Source organism: Mauremys reevesii, linkage group 2 (assembly GCF_016161935.1).
Source record: "Mauremys reevesii isolate NIE-2019 linkage group 2, ASM1616193v1, whole genome shotgun sequence".
Taxonomy (NCBI): Eukaryota; Metazoa; Chordata; order Testudines; family Geoemydidae; genus Mauremys; species Mauremys reevesii.
Window position 1 is genome coordinate 14773247 of NC_052624.1, and position 15607 is coordinate 14788853.

Consider the following 15607-nt stretch of genomic DNA (forward strand, 5'->3'; position numbering starts at 1 on the left):
TCTCAGCCCTTGTCGCAAGGCCCCAGCCTGGCAGTGGTCAGCCAGCAGCTCACCCTCACACTCTGCTGCCCTTATCTATGGCACTTCTTCGGGCAGCCAGTCCTCCTCCCTTGCCTTCCAGGGTGAGACTCTCCTCTGCTCTGCTGAGCAGCCCTTTATATATAGCCCTCGCTGGCCCTGATTGGCTGCTCCAGCAAGACTTCCCTCTATTGGTGGGCTCAATAAGCCCTTTCCTAATTAGTGGGTTCTGCACAGCCTCCCTAGTGCTGCTTTTAACCCCTTCTTCTCCCTGTGTGAGGCAGCCGTCCCACCACACCTGATCTCTTCCAGTCCTAGCACTCTGCAGTGTGATTCCTAACAATGGGAGGTGCAGCGGTTTCCGATGGTGATGTGATATTCATGTTGATGGTATCCCTTTCAAAGCTTTGGACTTTGTCTCTCTGACTTGCAAACAGCTCTGTTTCCACAGCTTTCAATGGCAGCCTGACAGCTCTTTCATTTTCATAGACATTACATGCTCCTTATTGCTAAGGTGACCAGATGTCCCGATTTTATAGGGACAGTCCCAATTTTTGGGTCTTTTTCTTCTATAGGCTCCTATTACCCCTCACCCCCTGTCCCGATTTTTCACATTTGCTGTCTGGTCACCCTACTTATCACTTTTGTCCCTTACATAGACAGCCTGGACATGGCTAATCTTCAGCAACACAGTTGATGCCATACAAGGAGGTGAACATCTTTCAGAGCTGACATTTGGTCTCTCTCAGTCTCTGCCACATACTTAAAGTTTATGATTAGTACATAAGTTCAATGCACTTGTGTCATCAGGGACATACAATGGTAATTATTCAGCCATTCAGCTTATTCCATACAGTGTTTCTTAAATTGTTTCCTTGTGCTGGTCTCCAGAGTCAGGTTTCCTCAATTTTGGCTCTTTCACTTATCATTCATGGACAGGGGCCTTTCCAGACCAGTTACATTCCCATTTTAGACCTCTGGTGTTTGGTAAAATCTCAAATGCCCAAATCAATGAAAATAAAATAAACGATCAAATAATTATTTTTTTCACTTGTGGGGTGTCTCTGTGTGCATGTGTGTTAAGCAATGATCGTACAGCCAAAGAAACCAGCCTTTTCGGACAATGATCATCATTTTAAATGCTGGCCTGCAGGGAGCTCCTAAAACGAATTGTACAGTAAAGGGGATGAGAGGTTGTCCTATATCTCCGCCTCAGAAATAGTTTGCATAAGCAGAAAACTGCAGACATTCAGTACTATATGAATTACATTCTGGATTTCTACATGTGTGCCATTTGCCTCAGGGCTGGTCAACTAACAGTAATGATTTTTTCAAGAAAAATGTCACATATTTTGAAATAATTTTCAGTCCGCCAGTATTAGGAAAGAAACAATATTTTATTTATTTGACATTTTTTGACAAAAACATTTGGAGGAAACTTTTGGAGTTGGTTTTTTTCCCCTCCCTCTTTCTTTCTCTTTTTCCTCTTCCATATAGCGGAGGAGAAGGGGAAGGAAAAAGATGAGCCGGCCATCACAATTGTTTGGGATGGTGATGCTGGGTAAGTCAGGTTATGCTTCGAAGTCACTGGGGCCCAGATCCTTAAAGGTATGTAACTCCCATTGATTTCCATTAGGAGCTTTACATTAACTTAAGTGAGAGCAAGATCAATTTTTTTGCCAAAATATCTCTCCCATCTTTTCATCTGGGTTGTTTTCTTATCAAGATCTTTTCCAACCAAACTTGTATGTAGCTTAGAAATTAAACCTTTTGTTCCAGCTTGCTCCTGGGTCAACTCCTCAAATGTGGTTAAAGGTCTAGATAGAGCCGCCTTGTATCCAGATTTCACAATAAAATATTGTACTTGTAAATACTGAAAATATAGGCTCTTTATATTATTTACATTATTACAAAACTCTTGGTTTGATTTCAAATCAGGACCCAGGAATAATCAGGCATAATCTCAATTCTTACCCACAAGGAACAGTCAATTGATATTTCCTAGGGATAAATTCCTGATTATTTAATGAAAATAACTAAGGGATAGGCCTCGGTGACAGGAATTTTAAAAGCTGGCAAGGTGGTCTGGATGAATGAGTCATTATTTTTTATTTTTGGTGACCTACATTTCTTTTTCACTCAAAAATTAATATAAATTGCTCTATTCGGGCTCCAGTCTTGATCAAGTTTTACACAGTATTTGGGTGGTCTATTGTTAACCCATGCATAACAATAATCAACCGAATTAGGGAAAGCTAGTCTAGCCCACTTTGCAGGCTTAAACAGAACTTTAGCGCTCACCCTTTGTCTCTTATGTTTCCATATTCCTTTTAATAGTGCATCCTGCACTGAAACACGACTAGTAACTTTGGAAGGACGTTCATCTTTACTGAGGCCACCTTATCTAGCCAAGAAATTTCATGTTTGTTCTAGCCCCTTGGATTTCATGAGGAATTGTTATGCGGGGTGAATAAGTCAGCCAAACATGTTTCAACTGAAAATTTTTTGCCCATCTCTAGTCCCTAAATGAGCAGAATTTGCAATGGATCCATACTGAAAAGACAAGTTATGTTGGGGCAAGTAATATATGTGCACTTTGATTCTCTCTCTTTATTAGGGACCAAGCAAACCATGTAATGACTGCCTTGCTCAGACCCTGCTGCAGCCTTATTTCCATTGGGCCTGTGAAATCAGTGTGATCACTCTTCAGTGTTTTATTAATATGGGGATTTGGCTATCCCCGCCCTAGCTAAACAATGCTTGATCGATTATTTGAGTCACACTCTATAGCCTACCTAATAGCATCTTTGTTTTTAAAAAAAGGTGTGTTACTAAGTCCAGTAATGCACTATTTACAAATAAGCCAGTTCTTCTGAAAAGCTGTTAATGGTGCCAGGTTTTTGAAACAACATAGCTGTTAAAATCCCATCTGGGAGAAAAACAGGATGAAAGGAAAAGTGGTGTATTTCCTTCTCTAACTCTCAATGTTTACTGTTCTAATTGTTTAATGCACTAAAGTGGACACGTATTTGTCAATTTTCTCTTCACTTTAAAGAACGAGCCAGTGATGCCAAAGGAGACATTGCGGGGCATAGTCTCTGCTGGCATGAATCGGCACAGCATGAGGTCAATGGAATTTCTTCAGGTTACACCAATGGAGAATCTGGCTCTGTAACCGTGAAACTTCCGAAGAGCTAATTGTATGTGTCGATCAGGTTCCGCCTCTCAGTGGAACTTGTTTATTCAAACTCTTAAGTAAAAGCACATCACTGAAAAGGTTAAATCAGTGGGCTTGGCTGAATGCTGCAATTATCAGTGGTTCTCTTGTCCAAGAACTAGAGAGGTGTGCCAGGATTATACCTAAAATAGAAATCCTTTGCCTTTCATTCATAGAACACACAATATGACTGGGATTGCTATTTTGCAGGTTCTGCTCTTCATTTTCTTCAGCCACGCCCTCTGCACTGCTTAATAACCCCCATATTGAATTAAACAGAAATCATATGCCAGATGCCCAGACATGTTACCAGTCATATTTCCTCCACTCTACAATAATCTAATTATGGCTGGGTAATTAAAGATTGCCCCTTACTAGCATGTTGAGCCTTATCTTTTGTAATGTTGGCTTTGTAATGTTGGCGTTGGTAATCTGCTCTTCTCCACATATTGAGTGGCCCCATCCGTTTTGTACAGGTACCCAAGATGCCATTAGGAGTGCAATCCAAAATGAAGGAGAAAGAAATGAAACAAGGAGCCAGAAGGAAAGAGAGAGAAACGGACGAAGGGCAGGTGAAGAAAAGGGGACAAAAAACCCTAGCGAGCGAGAGGATGGAGAATGCAACTGCGACAAATGACTTACACACGATCTACGAACTAAGAGCATCGCTGTCCATTGCCGTACCCCTGGTGTCATGATAGTGGCACGATCCATGTATGTGTAAATGGCAACCCAAAGGGCAAGCAGCAAAGGGTCGGGCCCAACGACATATTTTCAGAAGCGATTATGAATGTTAATGTTGAGTAATGAATGTTAGAGACAATCAATCTACACAATTTGGGAGTAAATGACAGATTAGACTTTTCTTTTGAATTATGGCCTTAGAATCGTTCATCCTGGTTTCCAAGAAGAAATGCAGTGCTTTCTAAAGAGCCCTGTTTTACCAGCCAAACACCTTGGTTTATAAAGTGAGGCATGAAATAACAAACCTCTCTCTCTCGGCTCCCCTTTCTCGGCTCTTTCTTCTTCTCACATTTGTCTTCGTTTACGTGGTCCTCCTTCTCCTCCTCTGTGATTTTCTTTTAAAAATCAGAGTAAGATTTTCAGATCTTGTATGCTTAAACGGAGGATCCTAATGCCCTATTTAAGCACCTAAATAAGTGGCCTAATTTTTCAAAAAATGCTGAGCACACAGCGCTCTTAATGAAGTCGGTGGTGGCGGCTGAGCACTTCTGAAAATCAGACCACCTCTTCAGGTGCAGCTCAACCAATTATTTAACTTTAAGCACAAGTAGTGCCTTTGACTTCAGTGGAACTACTAACCACACTGAAAGTTAGCCAAGGTCTTAAGCACCTTATTAAATTAGGGCCTTCGGTGCCTAAATACAGACTTAGGAGAGTAACTTGGCCATCAGTCATAATATATTAATGTTTATGTTGCGCCATATCTGTACTGAAGTCTGAAGGCTGGGCATTATAGCTGATGATGTTTTCAGTTCCTGACTTCTAAGGCCTGAAGAGCCAAATTCCTCTTGTCTGTCTTATTCATATGACCAGCCCCATTCAAGTCTTTGGCATTACTCATGTGAATATGAGTTTGCATGATCATGTCCTAAGACTGTAAATTCCTTGAGCAGAGACTTTAACTTCCTACATGTGTAGAAAGTGGTATGGACATCTCTGATTTAATAAATAATAATTAAGGCCTATATTCTGCCACCCTAACTCACATGGGTAATACCTTGCCCCTGGAATAGTCCCATTAAAATGAATGAGTCCGCTTGTCAGGTAAGATACCATTTAATGTGAGTAAGGTTATAAGAATTTAGGGCCAAATCAGAATCAATGGGACTATGTGTAAAAGAGTCAGACCTTTAAACAGCTAATACTTAGACTCAATTCCCTACTTTGCCACAGGCATCTTGTGTGACCTTGGGCATGTCACTCAGCCTCTTTGTGCCTCAGTTTCTCATCTGTAAAATGGGCCTAACAGCACTTCCCTACATCCTAAAGGTATTGCGAGGATAAAGCCATTAAAGCTTGTGAGGCATTCAAATACCATGCTAATGGGCCTCAGATAGCTAACTACTCAGTTAAAGCAACCTAACATGGCAGCAGGGGGGACTGAGCTGCAGGCAGAGGGAGACATAGATTAGGCAAAGCCCTTTTTCCTTCTCGTTGCTATTTCTTATTCTTTTAATGATTTATTATTAACCATCTGTAGTATGGGGACGCCCAGGGAGAACTGAGCCCCATTGTGTGAGGCACTGTAAAACAGCCCCCAGGAGCTCACACAATGCACACGACAGTCACCGGGGAGGGGGACGGTACAGAATGCACAAGCAGGGTGAACAATGTGGTGGCAAAGAGCACGTTAGTGCCACAGTTTTTCTTTTTTGGGGGTGGGGTTTAGTTAGAAAGACAAAAGCTGGAGCAAAGCAGGTGAGATGAGGGGATAGAGGAGGGGAAGAGGGGCAGGTGTGGAGTGAGGCTAAGGTGAAGGGCGGTGGAAAGGAGGCCACAGCCATGGCATTTTTTCCACCCTCCCGTGAAGCAAATCCTTCCCCGCAGCACGTACCAGCACCCGGAACAATAACGAGACTGGTCATAAACCGGCAATGCTCCTGTGGTAATTTCCCGCACACTAACGAAGATGGCAGCAGCTGCTCACCTGGCTGCGACACTGCCTCCTCCCCGATCTATTCTCCAGGCCCCGCCCCAAGCAGTTCCGGGCTGAAGCCATACCAGCTGTCCCTTGAAGTGTCCCCCCATTCTGGCTCCTCCAGGCCCTCTGCCCTTGGCCAAGTAGCATCCCCATCTGGTCTCACAAACCCACATGCTTGGGGTGGTGCTGAGCACTGGTCAACTCCTCACAGTAGTGGCAGGTAGTCAGTGTGTTGCCAGACTTGCCTTGTAAAAAGGTTTTGATTCTTTCCCTGTCTGGTTAATCCCCCCGACTCCCTGCCCGTCAGCCTCTTGGAGATGTACGGCTAGAGGTGCTGATTTGGAGTACAACTCCCCAGCTGCAGACTTTACTGAGCTCACACTAGAGGTCTACCAGAACCTTGGTGTGAACCTCTAGCAGTATGTTAGCATGATGAGCTCCCAGATGGCATCTCTGTAATCTGCACTGAGTGCTATAGAGAAATGGAGCCAGCCATGTGGAATGTGAGGTTGAAATGTTGCACCAATATATATATATATAAGCTGGTAGGTGATATCCAGGGCAGAAGAAGGGAATAGGTAGGAGGACAGGGGGGAAAAGGCTTCAGGGGAACTGTGGGAAGGCATCTGTGGACTATCAGCACCCAAGTTAAGGAACCAGGTTACAGCTGCATCCACACTGCAAAGCGGGCAGAGTACAGCCTCAGCTGAAGCAGCACCTGAGCTCCAACCTATAGGTGTGAAGCCAGATATGCTAGCCTGGGTTCACAGCACCTCCAAACTCAGGTCAAAAGTTTGTGTGTGTGGAAGGGAGTGGGAGTTAGGGTTAAAATTGGGGTACGAGCCTGGTTAACTCTGCAGTGAAGACACCCTGTGAGGGGAATGGGGAGGGGGCTGGCTTGTCTTTCATCCCATTTGTCTGATCAGGGACTCACTCATTGTCCTGTGCTGATTCCATCTATTGCTTTTTTAAAAATTCTCTCTCCTATTCATGCACGGAGGAAAAATGGGAAGTCCTGTGCAGAGCTTTGCAGGACAAAGCCAGCCAGGAAAAGTGAGTATCCAGGACACCGTTTAGCCTATATTTTTGCATTTAAACTCAAAATCAACCCAAAACACAAAGAGAAAATTGTACAGCTGCTTAAAAGTACAAACCAACAAGGAAATGTGCACACTGTGCAAATAAGGAATGGGGCTTTGTCATAATGCGTATCACAGAGGACTGTGTATATGAGCTTCTGTTTACTTTTTCACCAGAGGTACAGGTGCTTCACAACAGGGTTTTTCTGTATGCGAAATCAGCATTGTGGGAAATCATCATGGAAAAAAGGGTTTTTTTTAAAGTAAATAAATACATTTCATAGATTCACTGAATCTAGGGCTGGAAAAGACCCATTAGGTTAACTCACTACATCTCTGTCACGGCAGGATTGTTCCTTAGTGGAGAAGTATTAGTGCTTTACGTAGTCTAGTTTTTAATGTCACATTTCATTTCCTGCCACAATTATAAGGAGCTTTTACCTGCGTGATGTGTGGGGGCGGGTGTTTTCATTCTTGTATGTGAATGTATTCTTAGGTACTGTCCAACGTACTGGACAAGTATTTGCTGTTGAAAAGAAAAAATGCTAATATTTCAAAGACTAAGTATTGTCTCAGATTGCTCACTTTGATATGCAAAAAACCAACCAACCAACCCACCCACCCAGCCTTGCACAGCACCTCGTGTAGTATAAAAAACAAGTGGATTTGTGTGAGCAAGGCTGGTCTTGTGTGTTTAAGGTATTGGGCTGGACTCAGGAGCTCTGGGTTTAATTCCCATCCTTGCCACAGATTCTTTGAGTGCCCTTGGGCAAGTCACTTAGGGTTAGGTTCACAAAGGGACTTAGACACCTAAAAGCTGCTTTTGGTGCCTAAGTCCAACATTCAGGCACCACTGGCATTCACAAAGCCCCTACTCAGTTGCTACTTAACCCTTTAGGTGTCTAAATTCCTGCCGGTGGGCGTGTGCAATACTGCCTGAGTCTGAGCAGCTCAGTGCTCTAGCTCACCCCTAAGCCTCAGCGGGATTCTCAAGCTAGGCTTTGCCCAGCTCCTGCAGGGCCCAATCCTGTAGGCATGCCCAGCGCATGCCCTAACCTGCACAAAAGACAGCAGGGTATGTAGGGATGTGTGTGTGTCCATTATACCCAATAGGCCACTGGTTACAGCACTCACCTGGAATGTGGTAGACATATGCCAACCAGCGGCAATTTAGTTGCCCACTAGGTCAGGCAGCAACTGAGTGGCAGTTTTGAAAATGTCAGTGGAGCCTAAATGGGCGACCTCGGCCCCTAAAGAGGCACATGGGTAGCTAAATGCCTTTGAGGCGCTGGGCCTTGGTCTCTCTCTGCTTTCCTATCCCATCTGTAAAATGGGCCTGATAACACTTCCTCATCACAAGAGTGCTGTGAGCATGAATTCAGTAAGGTGCTCAGTTGCTCTGATGGTGGGAGGCATTTAGATGTGAATGAGTCTGACCCATGTCATGGCTGCGGTCATTCACTTTTCTATAAAATGAATACGAAGTGCCTGGTTTTCCACGGCCTTCCCCCTTATTTAGTCATCCAAGGTCCACTGAGGCCAACGGAAAGACTCTCATGGACTTCAAAGTGCTTTGGCTTGGCTCATTCTGATTGGGCAGCATTTTACACTCACACTGCACTCACTTCACACCCAGGTGACTGGCTCCACAAAGGGCAAGGCAGTGGAGAATCAGGCCCGATGACACCGTTATGGCAATACAGAGAGTACAATTATTTCCTTTACCCTGTCTTCAAAGGAAAGAGCTGACCTGGCTCCCCAATTACCCAGCATCCTTTCTCTAGTACTTTTCAGGCTCTCGGGCATTCCTGCAGGTGTTTCCTGCCAGCATTACCTTTTTAAAATATCCCCCCTAATCCCTCCTTTGTTAATGGTTCCAGCAGTAAGTCTCAACGATTGTGCCTGTTAAAGTGGCCCTGCAAGAGCCTTGGAATGCAGTGTGTTCAGATGTGATTAGGGAAGGAAATTTGTCAGCTTCTTCCTTTCTAGCTCTGCTTTATTGCCATTTAATAGAAAAGCCATCTCTCCAGATAACCACTTAGTAAATTTATTTCCTTAATACAGCATAATAGGTATTTGTTTTAGAGCTTAGTTTGAATACAGCGCTAGAGACAGAAAAAGCAGCTAAGTGGGGCTGCAGCTAGTTTGAGGCCTTAAACACAATGGTTTGGGGAGGGGGCGTTATTTTCATTAACAAGTCCTAGGGAAAGAACACTTTTATTTTGTTTTATACCCAGAGCTTGCCTGGCGCTGTTGTCAATTGCTGCTACCAGTTGTTGACCAATACTCAGAAGCTGGGGAGTAGAGCACCACTGTGCTCCACTGGTTCTTAGGTGGCAGCTTTAACTTAGGCGGGGCCAGGAGTGGTGTAGATCAACCCAGAGAAGCAGGAAGCCAGGACCCTGACAGCTCCCGTTGACTGACACACTCCCTCTCCTGTGCTGTGCAGATCTTGGTGCAGGAGAGAATTGTCACCACTGTTTTAAATTTGCAAGGCTGGTGGATGGAACAAATGGGGTGAACTGTTTAAAAAACATTGAACTAACCTTTAACAACATGCATCCCTACCCTAAGTCGGAGGATCAGGTGCATCCTCTATACTTCTTCCCATCCTTCTTCTATCAGCCACATTATCCTCTAATGGAACAAATTAGCAAGGGGTGTGGTGGGTTCGCCATTGCTTGGCGTCATTAAATCCAAATTGGATACCTTCCCAGAACATACACTGTATTTCGACCACAAGTTGTTGGGCTTGCTGCAGGAACAGTGGGTGAAATTCAGTGGCCTCTGTTATGCAGGTGGTCAGTCGAGATGATGGGTTTGTACATAACTGTGTCATTGTCTGCTAGTGGGACTACTAGCCACTACTGTAATACAAATGAAAAATAATAAATCGGCCCTTCTGAAATCAACCAAACACATACAGAAGAGACTAATTTGTACGGTCAATGATTCTGTCTCTCTAACCAAAAAAAAGCTAGTGACTACATTAACAAAGTCACTCCAACTTTCTTGCTGTTTTCTTCTTCACCTTGTACCTTGTGGACTGGGAAGGGTGTGACCTACCAACAGGAGCGGTGCCAAGGTTTCTGGCGCCGTAGGTAGAATTCGGGGGGCGGCATTTTGTGCGCTCCCCACGGGGCACGCGGGAGCTTCTGGTTCCGCTCCCATTGCGCCACCGAAGAAGGACCCTCCGCCGAAATGCCGCAGGCGACAGCGGCAGTCGTTGAGCTGCTCAATTGCCTGCCACTGTTTTCCGCGGCACGTCAGCAGAAGGTCCTTCTTCGGCGGCGCAACGGGAGCGAATCCAGAAGCTCCCGCGCGCCCCGTGGGGAGCGCACAAAATGCCGCCCCCCAAATCCTGGCGCCCTAGGCGATCGCCTAGGGTCGCCTAATGGAAGCGCCGGCCCTGCCTACCAAACCATTCATGAGAACTGGCCAGTAATATTACATGCACCTGACCTCCTTCAGGAATGTCATTGATCTCACCCCACCAGCCGGGCCCGAGGACGTTGGGGAAGCATCCTCAGGTTTGATGTAAGGTGATGAGTCATCCCTGACCTAGAGCCTGATTCAGCCACAAGCGGTGATGAGTCATCCCTGTGCCAGGCTCCAGCCAATTCACAAGCCAGGAGCTGGTGTGGTGCCTCTCAGCACAGGTATGTGAGCCCCACAGGAGACACAGCAGCCCGGTCTGCCCAGTGGCACTTCAGGGCTCAGAAGTCTCCCCTGTCTGATAGTGATGACAGACTCCACAGGCCTTGTCCTGCTCCAGCCCGGCTTGGACTTCAGCCTTGTTTCCGGTCCTGCTCCAGAACTGCTCTTCCACCAGCTTAGCTCCCAGCCCTATTCTTGGCTTGTTGACTCCTGATTCCGGCTCACATTCTGGTTTTGGTTCCTGGCCCGGCTGCCACTGCACCAACCACTAGGCCTGACTCTCCACGTCTCGGTCTCTGATAGAACTCCCACTGGAGTCAAGGGGGTCTGCTGTCTGCCTGAGGGGGAGTTACATGAGTGCATCGGCGAGCATGTGGCGGTTTTGCTGCTGCATCCTGTGTAAAAGTGATGCTCTCTGATCTCCATGGCCTTCGTGTCCCTCAGTGCAAACAGGGAATGTGCTTCAGGAAGTTTGAGACCATCCTGCAGCGTCTTCTCATCCTGCTGATGACGCGGTGCTGTCCTGCCCTGCCCTCTTCTTCCCACTGTCAGACCGATGTTTAGCCTGCGTTAGATTTCCGTTTAAGATTTCATAACGTCCAGCTGTATTTGAGGTGAAAATGTGTTGTCTAAAAAAAGTAATTCACTGAGAGGCGCTGGCTGGAAATCATTTTCTGACCCACCGCACAGTTTTAATCAGAGGACCATGCTGTATCCAATCAAGGGAGGATTTAGGAAGGAGGGAGAGAGGAGGGGTTCTACTGTGGCATTCCCAAGGGAGCTGTAAATCCAAGCTCTGCTTCAGGAAGACAGGATATCATGGGCTTCACATTCTACCCAAATCTAATTTGCACTAGAATTACATGGGCATTACTAATGTATACAGTAACTCAAACTGATTAGCTTGCTATTAGTAAGAGCAATGTGCTCACTTGGTAGCTGCGGTTTCCTTTAGAGTAGGCGTTTAGTAGGCTTAGATATAATATAGTAGGGACTGGTGCCTCGTTTAAAATATGCATGTTGTAATAAAGAGGGCCGCGTTCTGAGAGATGAAGGGCCATGCAATGGGAGCTGCTAACACCCTGCTACTTTTAGCACATTAGCCTGACCTGTGTGTGTTACCCCCCAGTGCAAAAAATTGACCTGAGTGGCCCATTCCTGCTCGTGTTGAAGTTTTACTACAGACTGCAGTGGCAGGGAATCAGGCCCAAAGTCTGTTTTCATTCATGACTGTTATTACTTGAAGAACCTCCTGCCACCTACCCGTTTGCTATTTCTAGGCTGTGCACCATGGACACTCGGAGCTCGTGCCTTGGCTATATTAGACCATGGAGAACATTTTCAGAAGTGCCTAATTTTCAGAAATGCCGTGGAAAACATTTTCAAAAGAGCCCAAGTCCCATTTTCAGAAGTGGCTTTGGCAATTTGAAAGGTGATGGAAGAGAGGCTCCTAAGGCCCAGATCCCCAAAGGCACAGGGGTGCCTGACTTCCATTGATTTCAATGTGAACTGCAGGCTGAAATACCTTGCGGATCTGGGCCTAAGTCACTTTGGACAATGGAACATAGGCTATGTCTACACTGCAAGTGGTACAGTGGTGCAGCTCTAGCTTCATAGTGTAGATTCTTCCTACAGCAACAGAAGGGGTTTTTCCATGGCTGTAGTAAATCCACCTCCTCAGAAGGCAGTAGTTGGGTCGACAGAAGAATTCTTCTATCAACCTAGCGGTGTGTAAACTGGGGCTTAGGTCAGTTTAACTACGTCTCTATGGGGCGTGAACTTTTCACACACACCCCCGAGCAACGTAAACCAGGCCTCAGGCTCCTAAGTCAATTAGATGCTTTTGGAAACGTTATCTTTTGTGTATGTTGGGAATCAGCCCCAATTCCAGCACCTGTGGCCACTGCACCCATACAGCCTGCAGGTATAGACAAGCAAAGCTGCTGATCCCAACAGGTCTGATAACTGCTTGGAGCCAGGGTAAGCACATCGCTAAGGCTAAGATTTTGTCACAGTATCTTTAGTAAAAGTCAGGGACAGGTCATGGGCAATAAAGAAAAATTCATGGAAGCCGTGACCTGTCCCTGACTTTTACTGAAAATATCCATGACAAAATGGAGAGCTGCTGGGCAGCTGCAGGGGCCTGCTGGGAGCTCTGGGAGCCCCCAGTACCTGGGTGGCTTGGAGGTCCAGGGTCCCTCTCCACCCGCAGCTCAGAGCTGCAGGGCATCCCGCTGCCCAAGGTGGCAGGGAGCTGCAGGGGGCCTAGCTAGGAGCTGTGGGGTGTCGTCGTCCGTCTTCCCCGCAGTGGCTCAGAGCCCCCTACTGCCCGTGGTGGTTGGGAGCTATGGGGTACCTCCTGCCGCTGCGGTGTCCCTCCTGCCGCTGCGGTGTCCCTCCGATCCTTGGCATCCAGGAACTGAGGGGTCTCCCCCCTCCCGCAGTGGCTCAGAACTCAGGGGGCCCCCACTGCTGGTACCCTGCAGCTCCCAGCTGCCGCAGGCTGAAGTCACGGAGGTCTTTGGAAGTCACGGATTCCCATATCAGGGAGCTCCACCTATAACTCAAAGCCCATGTGTGTGTGGGTCATCAGCAGAGATTAAACCTGGGAGCTGTGGATCTTAAAGTATGTTACTCTGCTGACTGAACTAGAAACCTAGCTTTGTTAGCCACATGCTATAGCAGATTCAGGCCTGTAGGGGGACGTGACCCATGGGTAAGATGGTATTTTACGCCAGCTGAGGAGCTGGCCTCTGAACTTTACACCTTGAGCTGATCGAGAGTCAGGTATGAAGTTGTGTCCTCACTAACACAAGTATGTTACTGACAAATGTGCTTTGCTAGGAACTGGACAGGTTAAGAGTTCCTCCAAGCGTGAAATTACATCTCCACAGCTCTTAAGATGAGCCAGGGAACAACATCAGTGCCCTCAGTCCTCAATCTTCTACATGGAGACAAGATACTGGACTACATGGGCCTCTGCTCTGATCCATAAGGCAATTTTTATAGTGCCTGCCCATCCATAACCTGTCCCTTCATGCTGACATTTGGGGCAGGTACAGAGGACCCTCCAATGGCGCACAGGGAATGAAGAGACACCTCCCACCTGCCTGACTACTCTGCCCACTGACTGCTATAGGCCCCCTGCGAGAGCTCTAAGGGTTGCAGAAGGTCCTTCAGCTGGCTCTGAAGTAGGTTGTGTTTTAGCCTAAGAGAACAGCTGATGGCTGAGGGACGCAGTTTGGCTGCCTGTACTCTAGCATTGCCATGGGCTAGGTCAGATTTTTGCCTAGCTTTCACTACTTCACATTTCATGTTTTTAGCCTGGTTTGCACTTTGCAATTTTCTTGTGTAATCAAAATCAAGTTTAAACCTATTTATATAGCCAACTTGTTCAGTTTCAGCTTGGGTTGCATTTCATTCCACTTTAATTTTACTGGTGTAAATCTGGAAATGGATTTGCAGCCATTTTATGGTATGAGCACGTCTAACTCTTCTACAGCACATGCTAGCCAGAGATCTCTAATTGCTTCTCAAAGGAAGGAAAGTATCTTTTTATTTGTATTTATTTGTATATTGTGAGCAGTGAAGTGATTTATTCAGGGTCACCCACAGCAAGTCCTTGGCAGAGCTCAAGCCCACACTGCCTCGTAGGCTGATGATGTAGGGGGAAGTAGAATTAGGCCACAGAACACTGGGAACATTTTTGAGGATCTGAGCCCTACAGTGGGAGCCCATCTTTGAGTTTAATCCGATTTAGCTCCATTTCCCTTGTTTGTTTAAACTATGATCAGTACAGTGCATAGGTGCTTTGGGATCCATACAGAGTTTGGGCCAGTGCCTCAGCTGAATAGCTGGTGTAAATGGGAGCTTCGGGGGAATTATGCTACTTCATACCAGCTTATGATCTGGCCTAATGAATGGAGCCTCCCACTGCTCCTGGGAAGCAGGAAAATCTTCTGCTGCCCATCCCCACAATTCTCACTACCTGTTTGTGTTTTGGGATGGCTTGGTGTGTCTGAGCTGCAGGCTGTGGCCTCATTCGACCTGGCTAGCTGAGTGGAAGACGGAGGCAGGCTGGCAGGTGCTGGTCAGATTCCATAAGGTATTTTACTCCAGATGGATGCATCTGCACACAGTGAGTCAGGATTCAAGACTCTTAGCAGTACTGTGGGGGGCCCAGGGCAAGACAAAGTGCTCTAGCAGGTTGACTGGCTTGTTTGACTTTCTCCCAGCTCTCCAGCTACAATCAAGCCCAAGTTTGCTGCACATTACAACTTGCTAAGAGAGGCATTAGCAGAAATTTGTAATGGCCTTTACTCCCTCCTGCTTTGGAAATGATTTGCACAATAGTTCCTCTCTATGTTTGGGTAACAATCCATGTCCCGTTTCTTAAATAACATTAGACACGCATCATTCAAGATCCTTTTGCTGCTTTGCTCCTTGCCTATGGAAGGCACGGTCAGTGAAAGTGGGAATGCCAACGGTTGTGCCTTTCCAACTAGCGTATACAAAGTCGTTTCATTCAGCTTTTTGAAGTGATTATTTTGGGACTATTATGTGGCCATAGCTGCTGATTTTACACTCGGTGGGTGGGAAAGTGCCCAGACAAGGCGGCATGAAGGGCATAATGCAACGCGTGCTTGAGTTGCTGCCCTATTTCACTATATGGGAGCGCAGGGTTTTACTTATATATACAGTGAACACCAACACTACATACTTAACCCAGAGCATCAAAATACAGACTTCAGATATTTGTAGGTACGTACTCTGAGCTACTGTTCACTGTTTGAATCTGACTTATGGCAACAGCGGATAGTCCATTAATTGCACGGGCCATTAGTGAACACACGAGACCTGGCTCCTCCAGAACTGTGTAGGTGGGGCTGATTAGATAGACCTGAAGCACAGAAATGAACATTTTCTACATCCCTGCTGATTACTGATCTGCGTGGCTGTGTGACTGCAGGA